Source organism: Galeopterus variegatus, unplaced genomic scaffold (assembly GCF_000696425.1).
Source record: "Galeopterus variegatus unplaced genomic scaffold, G_variegatus-3.0.2 Scaffold2897, whole genome shotgun sequence".
Taxonomy (NCBI): Eukaryota; Metazoa; Chordata; class Mammalia; order Dermoptera; family Cynocephalidae; genus Galeopterus; species Galeopterus variegatus.
Window position 1 is genome coordinate 155499 of NW_007729008.1, and position 13118 is coordinate 168616.

At 40.1% G+C, this 13118-nt stretch overlaps 1 protein-coding gene across 1 annotated transcript in view; it reads right to left on the reverse strand.

Moving 5' to 3' along the window:
- RFESD (Rieske (Fe-S) domain containing) overlaps positions 1-4010 on the reverse strand; it is an 8374-nt gene extending 4364 nt beyond the window's left edge. Inside the window, exon 1 of the mRNA XM_008583369.1 lies at positions 3820-4010. The gene's annotated coding sequence lies outside the window, so the exon portion shown is untranslated. The remainder of the gene's footprint in view (positions 1-3819) is intronic.
- Between the last annotated feature and the right edge of the window lie 9108 nt (positions 4011-13118).

Here is a 13118-nt window from a genome sequence, read left to right on the forward strand (position 1 = left end):
ATATCTGCACATAAATAAAAATCACAGGACAGAAATTGATACCAAAGAGTCTTGCTTTTTCATTTATTTCCTAATAAGTATATTATTGGATATCCCTGCATGGTTTCTGCTCTCTGCCGGAGAATGGGAATCTTGAACCATTTGGACAACATCCAGCCCTGCAACTGGCATAAGGCAAGCTCACTCCACAATGTGGATGGACAGGAGAGGGGCTGCCTATCACATTCAGGCATGAGATCCCTATGTATCTGGATCATTATCTTGGAGAAGTGCTACTTCAATTCCTTTATTGTATGACAGATATTAAAGGTTATGACAGACGGCAGAAATTAAGGGTTCGTGGTAGCACCTAATAGTAACCTACCTTTGTCTTTGGGACATGGATGAACAAGTTTCTTTGTAACCTATTTAGGAAGGAATATATGTTTAAAAAGCAAACAGCAAAAATTCTCAAGGAGTGGCTATTGACAATAATCTTTAGCACAGCAGAATTACAGAATAAAAAGAAAACTTTCAACAATGGATCTTCAGATTCTCCTTCTGCAAAGTTTTCCTTCCTGCTTAGAGAAGATCATTCATTTTCTATATATTTTCTGAACATCTGCTATGTGACAGGAGGAGGCAATTTTGCAAAGAATGGGCTGGTAAGGTAACTGAGATGACAGTTGAGCTGAAACCCCCCAAAATACAAATGAACTAGACATGCTAAGAGCTGGGAGAAGAGATTTCCATACTGAAGGAACAGCAAATACAAAAGCATAAAGGAAAAAAAATTAAAAGATGGGAAAAATAAAAAACTTGAGAGGTATCCAACTCTGCCTTAATGCAAGATAAAAAATTACATATGGAAAAGGAAAGAAAGTGAATCAAAGTGATGGCCCATGTTAGTTGTAGAGACTCAGCTGCTATTAAACATTAAGAAGTTTGCCATGGAATGCCCTTGATATTAAACACACATACACTTGTCTACAATTTAGGGTATTTAACAAAATTATAAATCATATAGCAACTTCAAATAAATATTCTAATTTTAGGAAGATGATCTTTCATAATCCACACGCTCTTCAAATACAGTAATATTGTCTTATTTCATGGGAAGTTATACAGAATGACAATGTACATTTCCTTGATCAACAGAAACCTATCGTTTTAATTTCATTCAAGTCTTAGATTAACATTTTACATAAAACAAAGACAAAATACGAGAAGTCTTCAAAAAATACGTGGAAAGATTCATCTTATCTTTCGATTCCATTTTCCCATGAACTTTTTGAAGTACCCTAGTAATGCCAACTTCTTTAAAAGGGGCAGTTGGACCTTGGTGTACCTAGCATAGAATGGTTACCAACTATGGACTCAATTCCCTCCCAATGAGGGAAAATTTGTTCATGGAAGTGTGAAGTGGCTGCAGGCTTTCTGCAGAGAACTTTTCTGATAGCATCTCTAAATATTTATTTAATCCTGTATGACTGGTTGAAAGTTTTAAAATGTTAGAAGCAAAAGTAAGTTTATAAAACAGAAATTATTATTTAGGAGTAAAATGTCTATGCAAGTGTGTCAGGAGTAACTTTTAGAAAGAAAGAATTTATAGGCCACTATTTTGAGAGGGGTAGTTCTGAGCCCTATGAAAGACAGAGAGATAAATTGTAAACCTGGGTTCTAAAACTGAGGTGTAGGTAGAGGGAGGGAGGGTGTGTGTGTGTGTGTGTGTGTGTGTGTGTTTCAATTCAATGGATAAAGGGAAGCATTACACAAAGCAAGCTTAGAAAATTATAGGGATGTCAAATTTGTACTCTGAAGTTTGTATTTTTAATCCTTTCTCTAACCTGGTTACTTAAAAAAGAATGAATAAAATAATACATATGCTGTTTCAAAACTTATCTCACAATAAGAAAGCAAAAACACATTGTTCTTAAGAAAAGGCAAAGAAAACCACAGCTATCATTTTCTAAGTTAGCTATGGCTGACAAGAGGTTGGAATACTGTATCTCTACACAGTCATTTGACTTTGATTTTGGCAGGTCCTCAAAGTATACCAATTGCTCAGGTGGTAGTATTTACTTTCAGAGTTGGGTGTGCAGTCTTTATCACATTTGTGACAAAACAGACAGAGGGGCAATAATGACAAGAAAAATGAGAACAAATGAACTGAAAGAAGGGGGGATAGGCTGAAGAAAAAGAAAGGAAAGAAATGTGGAATTTGCAACACATATGGCCGACAAAGGATTAAGATTCTGAATATATAAAGAACTAATGAGCAATAAGAAAATGCCAAATAACCACAGAAAAATGGGTCAAAGACATGAAAAAACATTTCACAGATGAGGCAATCTGAGTGGCCAGTCATCATATATAAAGAGGCTCAACTTCATTTGTAGGAAAGTGCAAGGGAACTGCAAAGCAAAGACACAAATGGGATACTATTTTCCATTCACTAGACTGGAAAAAAATTATACTAAGTATTGGCGAGAATATGGAGCAACTGCTAGTAATGAATTCAATTAGTGCTACCACAGTTTGGCATTACGTAGTAAAGCGGAACATATTCACCACCCAATAATCAATCTCTAGGTATATGCCAGAGGAATGTGTACAGGTACACTAGGAAAAATACACAAGAATGGTTACAACAGCAAAGGACAAGAAACTCAAAACCCATCAACAATAGAATGGATAATTTGTACAAAGAGGCTTCAAAAATTTCATGGAAAGATTGTATTATCTTTTAATTCCATTTTACACAAACTTTTTGAAGTATCCTTACATATTCATTCAATGGAATGCCATGTAACAGTGAAAAATGTATCACTACCTCAAGTTGTTTCAAAAACATAACTTCAAATTTTAAAAAATTATAAAGAATTCAAAGTATGCTTCCATTTTTACCAAGTGCAGAAACAGGCAAAACCAAACAATATATTATTCACAGAAACATGTATATAGAGTAAACTCATATTTTAAAAAAAAGCAAGGTAATAAACATAAAATTTCTTAAAGTCTCAAAATATTTAGTTCTTATATTTAAAATTACTCCTTTAAGTATTTCAGTTGTATCCTCCTTTATATTTATATAGCAAATGATCCAAAATCTAAGAAAAAGGGGATAAAATTGAACTTTCCATGCTCAGAGAATATCTATATATCCCTGTGCATAGGTCATGAACGAAGTATTTGAGAATTCGTACAGCTTATTTCAAACGTTGGAACTAGAGGAGAAAGTACATGAATAGTTCTATTTTTTTTTCCAGGCAAAAACTAGAAAGGAGATACTACAGGAGATGTAGACTAACATGTTAATTTTTTAAAAAATAATTTTAAAAAGTTAATTAAGTTCTCCTGACTCCCAAATAAATGAGAACCAAATACAGTCCTTCCTCAAACTTTGATCTCTTCAAGCATAGTCTTCGCAGAGTTAGCCTCCAGTGAAGACTAACTGCAGTGAACTTTTGAAGAGGCTGATAAGAAATGAGCAGAGAAGGCTGGTCCTAAATGATAAAGGTTTCAGAGAACTAAGATTACAGCCTTGTACTTTGCTTAGGAAAGTATTATCTCATCCTTCAAATAATAGTTTTCTCTATGCATCATAAATACTACTATTTATTTATGATATCTAAAGACTTTATAATTTATACCCATATTATTCTTAATTAAATATTGTGAATATCACGGTCCATTCAGACAAGAGCCCATGTGTTCACCTTAGTTACTGTAACTTTGATGAACTATTCATATACTTCCACACATTTCCTCTATTTTTGAGTCTGCTTTTAAGATAGAATCTTAACTGAATAAAAGAAAGAGAAAAATTCAACAATTTACCGTTTGAGGGTTAGATGAAAACTTCCTTCTGAAAAACTTAGCTCTTCTCTTCCACAATTCTCTTCAAGAAAAATTTTTGGCCTGTCCCTAAAATTAGGTTTCTAAAGGTGCTAATGCCATATAAAATTAAAATTAGCTAAATAGATCCTCAGTTGCTATAAGATACCTTTCCAACACAGAGAATATACTCAGGTTGAATTAAAAAAATATATTTTAACTTAAGTTTCTATAAGACACCGGACACAAAAAGAGATATGAAATTAAACGTACTTACTCGTCACTTCTCTTGAGCAATGACTAGCGTGATACCTTTCCAACACAGAGAATATACTCAGGTTGAATTAAAAAAATATATTTTAACTTAAGTTTCTATAAGACACCGGAGACAAAAAGAGATATGAAATTAAACGTACTTACTCGTCACTTCTCTTGAGCAATGACTAGCGTGCTTTTACTAAGTCGGGGGACCTAGCCTCCACATTTTTAGCATGCTTATCTCCAGGGTGACACCCTTGCTTTTAGGTTTAGGGAACAGAAATGCCTGATTAGTTTTTGTAACTCTTTGGATGGCAGAATAATAAACTAGCTTTCCTTCAGCGGATGCCTACTGCTTGGACACTTCGCATATATTAGCTCATTAACCCTCTCAAAACCGCCAAGGGGTAGGTATTATCTTCACTTAGGTAGCATCCACAAATTTATAAAAGCATGTGGCTTTTTAAAATAAAGGAAACCATTCTGAAGGCACAAAAGCCTCTTAGCAAAGGTTTATATTGGTAATATATGTGATACTTATACTGATGACGTACGTATGTTGATGGTCCTGAATTTTTTTTTAATTGAGGAACCCTAATGTGCAAGCCTTGTGTCCACAGACGTTTAAAATTGAATATTTGTCTAATAATTTAATAAAGTCATGCAGCCTCTCTGGAAATCGCTACCACCGTCTGATGAGATCCGTGACTACAGGTGAGCTCGACCTGGGTTCGATTCCTCCTGCGTGCTTGGAGCAAGTCGCTTTATCTCGCTGTGCTGCAGCTTCCTCCTCTGTACGAAAGGCCTGCCACATAGGGGTGTGGTGAGGAATAAATGCTTCAACACACTTCAAATGTTCAGAGCAGGGCCTAGTCATGGGAAACGCTCAAATCAAGCCAGGTGTCACCTCTAAGGTCCTACCAACTCTGACAGTTTATCCAGCATGACTTCAAGCCGTATTTAGCATTTCAGGAAAGACAGTCTGCAGTTAAATCGAGCAGCGCCCAGGACAGACACAGTCTGAGCATGGCTGTCCAGATGCAGTGGAGTCTCCCGTCTCCAGGAGACGAAAATGTGGGACAGCCGGGACTGCAGAAAGCCTGGAGTAGCTTTTATATCTTAAGAGCGCACAAATGCCAGGCAAGCTTGTTAAAAACGCTCCACTTGCCCTCCCAGAGGCGGCAGATCGTGGGTGCGGCCCTCCTCAGGGTGAACAAGCTCGGTGGGCCTCCTGTGTCTGGGCGGGAGCCTGCCCTAGATAGTTAACCGTTAACAAACGTCGAACCGAGGCCCAGGAGGAGGAGTGCTCTGAGCGGCCAAGAACAGCTGCCACACGGCCGCAGCCCGGCCGCAGCCGGAAGCCCCAATGCAGGCCCGCGGCCCGGCCGGAAGCAGCTGGCCCCACGAGCCCCGCCCAACCCCGCGTAGCGAGAACAGAATTTACCTTCCTCGAGTTCTCGCTCCGCCTCCGCGAGACCCGCCCGCCTCCGCCTCTGCGTGATGCGACTGCGCGAGCCAGAGCTGCAGCCCCCGCGCGGCGCCTTCGCGGGGCGGGGCGAAGCCGTCCACGTGACCAGAGAGCTCCCGCCCCGGGGTCCCCTGGCCCCATGGTGACCGCTGGCAGAGCGCTCTGGTAGCACCTCCGAACTGCCAGCCTTAGTCGTTTGTTTGGCAAATGTGGGTGGCATCAATTTATTTTTCAGGTGTTGATCTCACTACATTTACCCGAATTTTAAATGCACCCAGCCATCTCATTTCTAGGAATTTACTCTATAAAAATATTTGCAGGGAGTTCGTCATGATGCTTGTAATCCAGGTATAAAGATGTTTATTGCAATGAAAGAATAATTATAGCTAAAGTGATCAACACAGGGGAATGGTGAAATAAATTACAGGACAGATGTGAATTATCTCGTAGTAGTATACATGCAATACTGTATACTCAACAGATTCTATAAAATTGAAGTAATAAAAATTAAAAGGCAAAGTATATGGTAGTCTTTCAAAAAGTTCGAGGAAAAATGGAATTAATAGATAATATAAATCTTTCCATGAATTTTTTGAAGACCCCTCCCAGAATACTGTGTGTAGTGTGTTCTCTTTAGTGTAAGCAAAAATTATTTCTCAAGACAAAAATAGGCGGGTATGTACATAAACTTTTTTTGAAAAAAATCAAACGAATATTAACTGGTTGCTTTGGAGGGAGATGGAGGGTTTTCACTTCATATTTTGAACTTTGCGATTTTGTTTTTTTCTATTTTAAAAAACAAAAACAGAACAAAAACTCATATTTGTGTTCAGAGGTGGGAGCTGGGTGAGTCTGATCGGTTTTTAAAAGTTTCCTTTACTATCTTCTAATGCAGGGGTTCTTAACCCTGGCATTGCCTTAGAGTCACCTGGGAGTTTTTAAAAGTCATGATGCCCAGTGTGCACCCCAGACCAATGAAATAAAAATCTTGGGTGGAGGAGGGTTAACCAATATACCTTTCGAATTTCCCAGGTGATTCCATTGTGAACCCAAGGTTGAACATCACAATTTGTATTTGGTATGCTGACATAGTGATCTCAGACACTAGGTCCTGGAACAGCAAAAACCCAGGAGCCTTGTCCATTTACCCCAGTGTGCCACATAAATGCAATTCTTTTTATGTGTCTCGACATGTAAAAAGTTGAGAAGCTCAGAATAATGCATTTGCTGCCAGTGCTAGTTTCTTCTGATACTATTCTGTTCATTATAGTTTTAGGGTGATCAGTAAGATTTTATGAGATAATTTTCCTTTTGACCATTTGTTTCCCTGACTCAAACAAGTTAATCATCTAGTTTTGATGCATCACTTTGCAAAGTGGTAATTTATTTTGATTTATTATAATTTCCATTTTCCGTTAGCCATCCCTAATTATTTTATTGGCACATGGAGAGTGTTAGCAGTCCCCAGCTCGTATAATCAAAGGACTAAATAAAATTTGCCGTTTTTAATGAAAAGTCCCCTTTTGCTTTGGTATAATCTGGGCTTTAAAAAAGGACACATCTTAGATCCATCGACTGTAGATATACACACACATACAAGAGTACGTCAAAAAGTTCATGGAAAGATTCTTATTATCTTTTAATTCTATTTTTCCATGAACTTTCTGGTGTACTCTCGTATACACAAGAAGAATGAGAGGAAGGAAAACTTTCTTTTATTTCTAACAAAAGTATTAATGTGGTTATTCATGTGATAATATGAAATGTTTGGAGTGGGCAGAATGAACTACCTCTCTCCACTTCCCAGATGCACACACGTATTCAGGCAGGCAACCATGCATGCACAGGTAATAGCAAGAACCCATAAAGGCCATTTCAAAGCCATTGCAGTTCTGATTAAAATTCATAATTCCTATTGTTATTTTACTTTTTCTTTGGCAATAGAACAGTTCTAGACAGTGTGGGCACTGCTACCACTAAGTTCTACCTGTGGCCATCTTGGGGCACTTTCTACCTCTTCTGTTCTTAGAACCAGTTTGCATCTTCCTCCATTCCTTCTCCCATTCATTCTTCCTTTCCTTTCAGTGCTTTTAACTTTGGCCTACTAGTGACACCTAGTGGTACCTGTGGTGTGAGAAAACCCCAGCTTTTCCTCAGTGATCTTGACTGTCAATATCTACACGTATAGATAGCATCAGGTGTCCTTTCTCGCCTTTGTGAGCCCAGCCCCCCCCCCCCCCCCCAGCATCAGGCTGTTTTTAGGCAGGCTTTCCAGGCACCAAGCCCTTCCTCTTAGAGAGATTAAAAAGCCGCCTTCATGTGAGCTAGTGAAGGCACCTGTGTGCTGCTGGTTTCACTACAAGGAGGTTCAAAGGGTATCCACCAATCTGGATTTCCTATTCCTTAAAACCAGAAAAGGGTAAAACATTATCCTTACTAGGCCACTGGGACTCAGATCATGAGAAATTGAGGATGGCTTATGACCCCCAGATAAATGTCTTCACAACATAAACATTTCTTGGGATGCCTACTTGATATTTTCACCTGGATACCATGGCAGAAACAGAGGTGTTCATCAAACATCCCATCTACTACCCCACATTTTCCAGCCACATTTACAGTTTGTTGACGCCGTGTGACCAGTTCTGGTCAGTGGGCAGAGGTGAAAATGCAGCGCGTCACTCCTAGACTGCATCTACTACCCCACATTTTCCAGCCACATTTACAGTTTGTTGATGCCGTGTGACCAGTTCTGGTCAGTGGGCAGAGGTGAAAATGCAGCGCGTCACTCCTAGACTGAAGTGTGAAAGAACTGACAGCAGGCTTCTCCCGTTGCCCCTTTTTCTGTTGCAAGAATTAGCAACATTCTAGTTGGTGCATCCCCTGCCAGCCTGGATCCCTGAGTGACTATGTGGAACAGAGACTCCCTTCAACTCCCCAACTTCCACATATAGCCTAAGTAAGAAATAAACTTTTATTGTTTTAATGTATTGAGTTTTTAAGGTGTTTATTATTGTAACATAGCATAGTTTAGCCTATCTCACAGCTATCTCTAATTTCATTAGGTTCAAAATTGAAATGCTCATTTTCTCCCATAAATCTGCACTTCTTTGCCCCCTGCAGCTCCATAAGTGAAATTCGTCCATCTCCAGGCTTAAGGTAGAAAGCTGGATGTCACTCATGATACCTCTATGTTCATCACTCCCCCTGTGCAGAAAAGAATTCACAAAGCTGACCTGAGATTGCTGTCCTTAAAAAGGTCTGCTGACAAGGTTGGCCCTTGGCTGGCATCTGGGAACTTGGCTGGTAAACAGTTCATTATGTTCACATGAAACTTTCCCTAAATAATAAAGGTGACTCACTGGGCCTAAATTGTTTGTGCAAACAATGTGGTCTTTGCTGAAAACCTGCTTTCCTTCTGGGACTCTGGAACTTGGTACCTGCTAGGCAGAGGTGCCTATGTGACCAGCCCTCAATAAAAACTTTGGGTGCTGAGTCTTTAATGGGATTTCCTGGGAAACATTGCACACATGGTCCAGCATTTTTGTTGCTGGAGGAGAGTACACTCTGTGTGACCCCTCATGGGAGGGAGAGTGCATAGGCAGCCTGTACATGGATTCTTCTGTACTCTGCCTGTGTCCTTTTTCTTTTTGATCCAACTGTGTATCTTTACTACACATTTATTATATTTACTATACATTTATTACTCTGTAATAATCTTAGCATAACTATAAGTCCCATGAATCTTTCTAGTGAATCTTTGAATTGGGGGGGGGGTGTCTTAGGAACTCCCTGATATCCCCCCATATCTAATTCAGCACAGAGTCCTGTCAGTTGCACTGTCTAAAATGTATTTCAAATTGTTCTGCTTCTTTCCTTATCCGTAATACCACCCCGAAGGTGCCATCATCTTTTATTTGTGTTGGACTTTGAGAGAAATCAATAACACCTTTCTTTCCTGCCTGAGTTTGGAACCAATTGATAGATACGGAAAGAGACCAAAGTGTAAGCTATATTATAATTATAAAAATCTCTATGAGGGTAGCTTAAATGTGCAGCCAAGTGGACTTGCTAATTGTCTCCTGAATTAAACTCATGTACCCAAACTTCTGCCTTCTCCCTTAGAACTGTCCTCTTTAGAGAACAGACCAGATTGTACCTTCTCTGCAGAAACAGAGCTGTAGAGAGAAGAAGGAAGGGGCAGAGCTGACCATATTAACAGAAGTGAATGAGGGCTGGAGATTTTAAGAGCTGAAATACTTCTTTTTACTCCTGATTTTTAACTTCCTGGTGGAACTCCAAGTCTTGGGCATAAGCAGATGATAAACAGTTGACCATAGTGGGGGATGAAGAAGGGAGTGTGGTCAGTGAACACCAGGTAGTACTCACTGAGTTTGAAACAAAACAGTGGCTATTTGTACCAAGCCAGGCTTAGCAAATATGCACAGAGCTATGTGGACCCAGCAAAGGTGCAGCCCAGGGGACCTTAGGCATTGTGGGCTTCAGGGTATAGGCTGAGGCTCCTTGACCTTGAACAATGTTCAGAACATATTCATCTGCCAGTTGGGTCTCAGCAGAGGTAGGGAGGCCACAAAGACCTTGGAAAGCAGGTGTAGCTAAGGCAACAATTAAATAATAGGAAAAATGTCTTTTGGTACTTTGGCCTTTCAGACAGTAGTGGGTAGAGTAAGGTTTGTTGCAATTAGAGGTAGTGATATTAATGAAACCAAAGCTTTAAGTCCCCTCACATGCACGGGCCCTTTACAGGATCTGAGGTCCTGAGGGATACTAGCAGTGTAATGTGTTTACATAGTCATCCTCTCTCTCTCATTCTCTCTCTCTCTCTCTCTCTCTCTCTGTATATATATATATATATATACGCACTTTAGGAACAAACACAAAAATACAGCAAAGTAGTATAGGGAAACTCTATCCCCCAACAGCCATTTGAGAGTATATGGTCTATCTGATGCCCCATCAGCTTCTGATGCTTTGGTGTGTTTTTCCTGCAAACAAGGACACCCTTCTACATAACCACAATACAACCAACAAAATCAGGAAGTTACAACTGACAAGTTACTATCTTCAAATCCAGTTCAGCATCAAAGTTGCATTTAATTGTCATGTCTCTTTGGCCTCCTTCAGTCTGAGACAGTTCCTCAGTTTTTCCTTAACATTCATGACCTTGACATTTTTGAAGATTACAGGCCATTTATTTTGTAATCTGTTCCTCAGGTAGTCTGATGTTTCCTCCTGATTAGCTTCAGGTTATGCAAGAACATCATAGAGGTTGGATTCTGAGCCCCTGTAGGGCTGCCCTTCTTCCCCTTCTCATCAGCTTGGAGCTTGCCTCACTGCACCGCGATGCTACCATCTACCCCACTGGGGCTCTGAACCCCACTCTAAGCTACTGTGATCCCTCCATCCCCATAATCCCCCCTAGTTAGCATGTATGTTTACCCTGCTCTGTCACATCTACTGTCTTTAGGACTGAATTGTCCAGGAAGGGGAGAGAAGAGGGAGAGGAATAGTGGTCGTATGTTTTTGTAAAATGTGTAAGAGTAAAATAATTTAATTCCACAGGATCAAGACCATTGTCTCTTCTCCTTCTGTCATGCAGGCATTTTGGGGATCTGGCTAAGGGGCAGTTGAGTTGGAAATACATCTAGTTTGGGTTTAGTGGGATATATTTGTATGATTTATAGCTTCCAAGAATACTCCTGTTGCCCACTGTGATGATTCTCCTTGTATGCCCACCTAAAGATGGGGGTCATGGTTCTATCAAAACGTGAGTGTTGGCTGTAGGTCTGGCCTGAGAAGTGTGTGAGTCCTGAAGGAGAATCCAGATTTGAAATGAATAGAGCCAGAAAGTAGTCTGTGGGAAATCCTATCATCAGATGTTTGGTAAAATTGTAAGCACAGGATTCTATTCTCATTGACAGTAAACACGGGGTTTGCTCAACAATACATCATGTAAATTATAAATACACCATAAGTCTTCCTTGGTGTGAATTACATGAAATAGAATTTATCAGAATTACTATGTTTAAAGTACACAAACTCCTACCAGAACTACACTTCCTACCAATTAAAAAGAGATTACTGTGCAATAGGAAAGATCAAATTAGCTTTCTATTCTTTCTATATAAAATATTATCATAAAATTGTTATCACGTGAAAGGATGATTAAAGAGTAGGTAGATAAAAATTGTAGGCAGAGAGTATTATAGAGGTGTGTCAGGCAATTAATTAATTAATGTTTGCGATTATGTCAATTTTTTAATATTTGTACTTTTGTGATTATTTTCCCTTTTTAAATAAATAATCGCTTTCATACCTTTTTTTTTTTTTTTTTTCCTTTTTACTGACCGGTAACGGGATCGCAACCCTCGGTGTTGCGCCCGCACCGCGCTCAGCCAGTGAGCGGGAACCGGTCTCCACATGGGATCCGAACCCTCGACGGGAGCGCTGCCACGCTCCCAAGCGGCGCACTTCTCTAGTGCGCCACCAGGCCGGCCCTTTCATACCTTTTTAAAAATACATTCTTTTTCTAAAAGAGGGCCCCTCCCCACATTTTCACCTGGCTGTACTCCCAGCTGCATTTAAACTTCAAGGCAGCTGAGCACCGCGTGTGCTACAGAGCACTAGTGAGTGTCTAACTGGAAACTGTCCATGACAGGAGTGGGTAGGCAGCACCACCTGGGCTGCTCCAAATTCCATTCTGCATTCTGGGCCAGAGAGAGAACTGTGGAGGGACGAATGTTGCATTAATGTGGTATGTTCACATGCTCAGAGTCACAACATACTATCCTGTGGAGTCAAAATGGTGCTGGGGAAAGTGTACCTCAAGGCAGATTGCTTAGCCAGTCAATGAAAACAGCCACGGAGGCATAAGACTGATAATACATGCTCCCAAGAGAGCTCCATGTCAATAGATAGAGACCATGCTCAATTAAGCACAAGAGCTGAGAATGGAAGTGGCTATAGAGACATTTTTAATCCATAAGAAGAGAAAACACCTGGAGACTGGACACTCCCCTTCTGCAAATTTCTCAACTTGCAGGAAGGCAGAATGATTCAATTGCTTCCCTCTGAGATAAACACAGGGATGGCTCTCCCCCTGCCACCCAAATTTTTAAAATATGATGCCCAAATTAACCTCTTGTGAAAAGATTTCTCCCAAATGAGTTTACTTTCCCAGGCTCTAGATTTGGACTATTTGCACTGACCAACTGACAGCTATCCTGGGGAAATCGAGACCAAGATTCTCTCCTCTCAGACCCTAAGCCTAAGCTAGAGTCTTTGGCAACACCAAGTACTGGGTTCTGGGACTATGTCTTTGCTTGTCAATTGCTCTAGGGACAGAGAATTGTTTGTTTCCTAACTTTGGGAAGTAGGTGAGAGGCTATTGCTCTCATGATATCTAATTCAGTCTAACACTTTGAACTCTTTAAAAAGTGAGGCTTATCAGAAAATGGGAATTGAGCAAATAGAACCTCAGCAGTCCTAAAGGAACAACCTGTTCCAGGGAGAGACAGGCTGCGCCTGCAGCTGCTGAAGGGCCCACAGCTAGAGC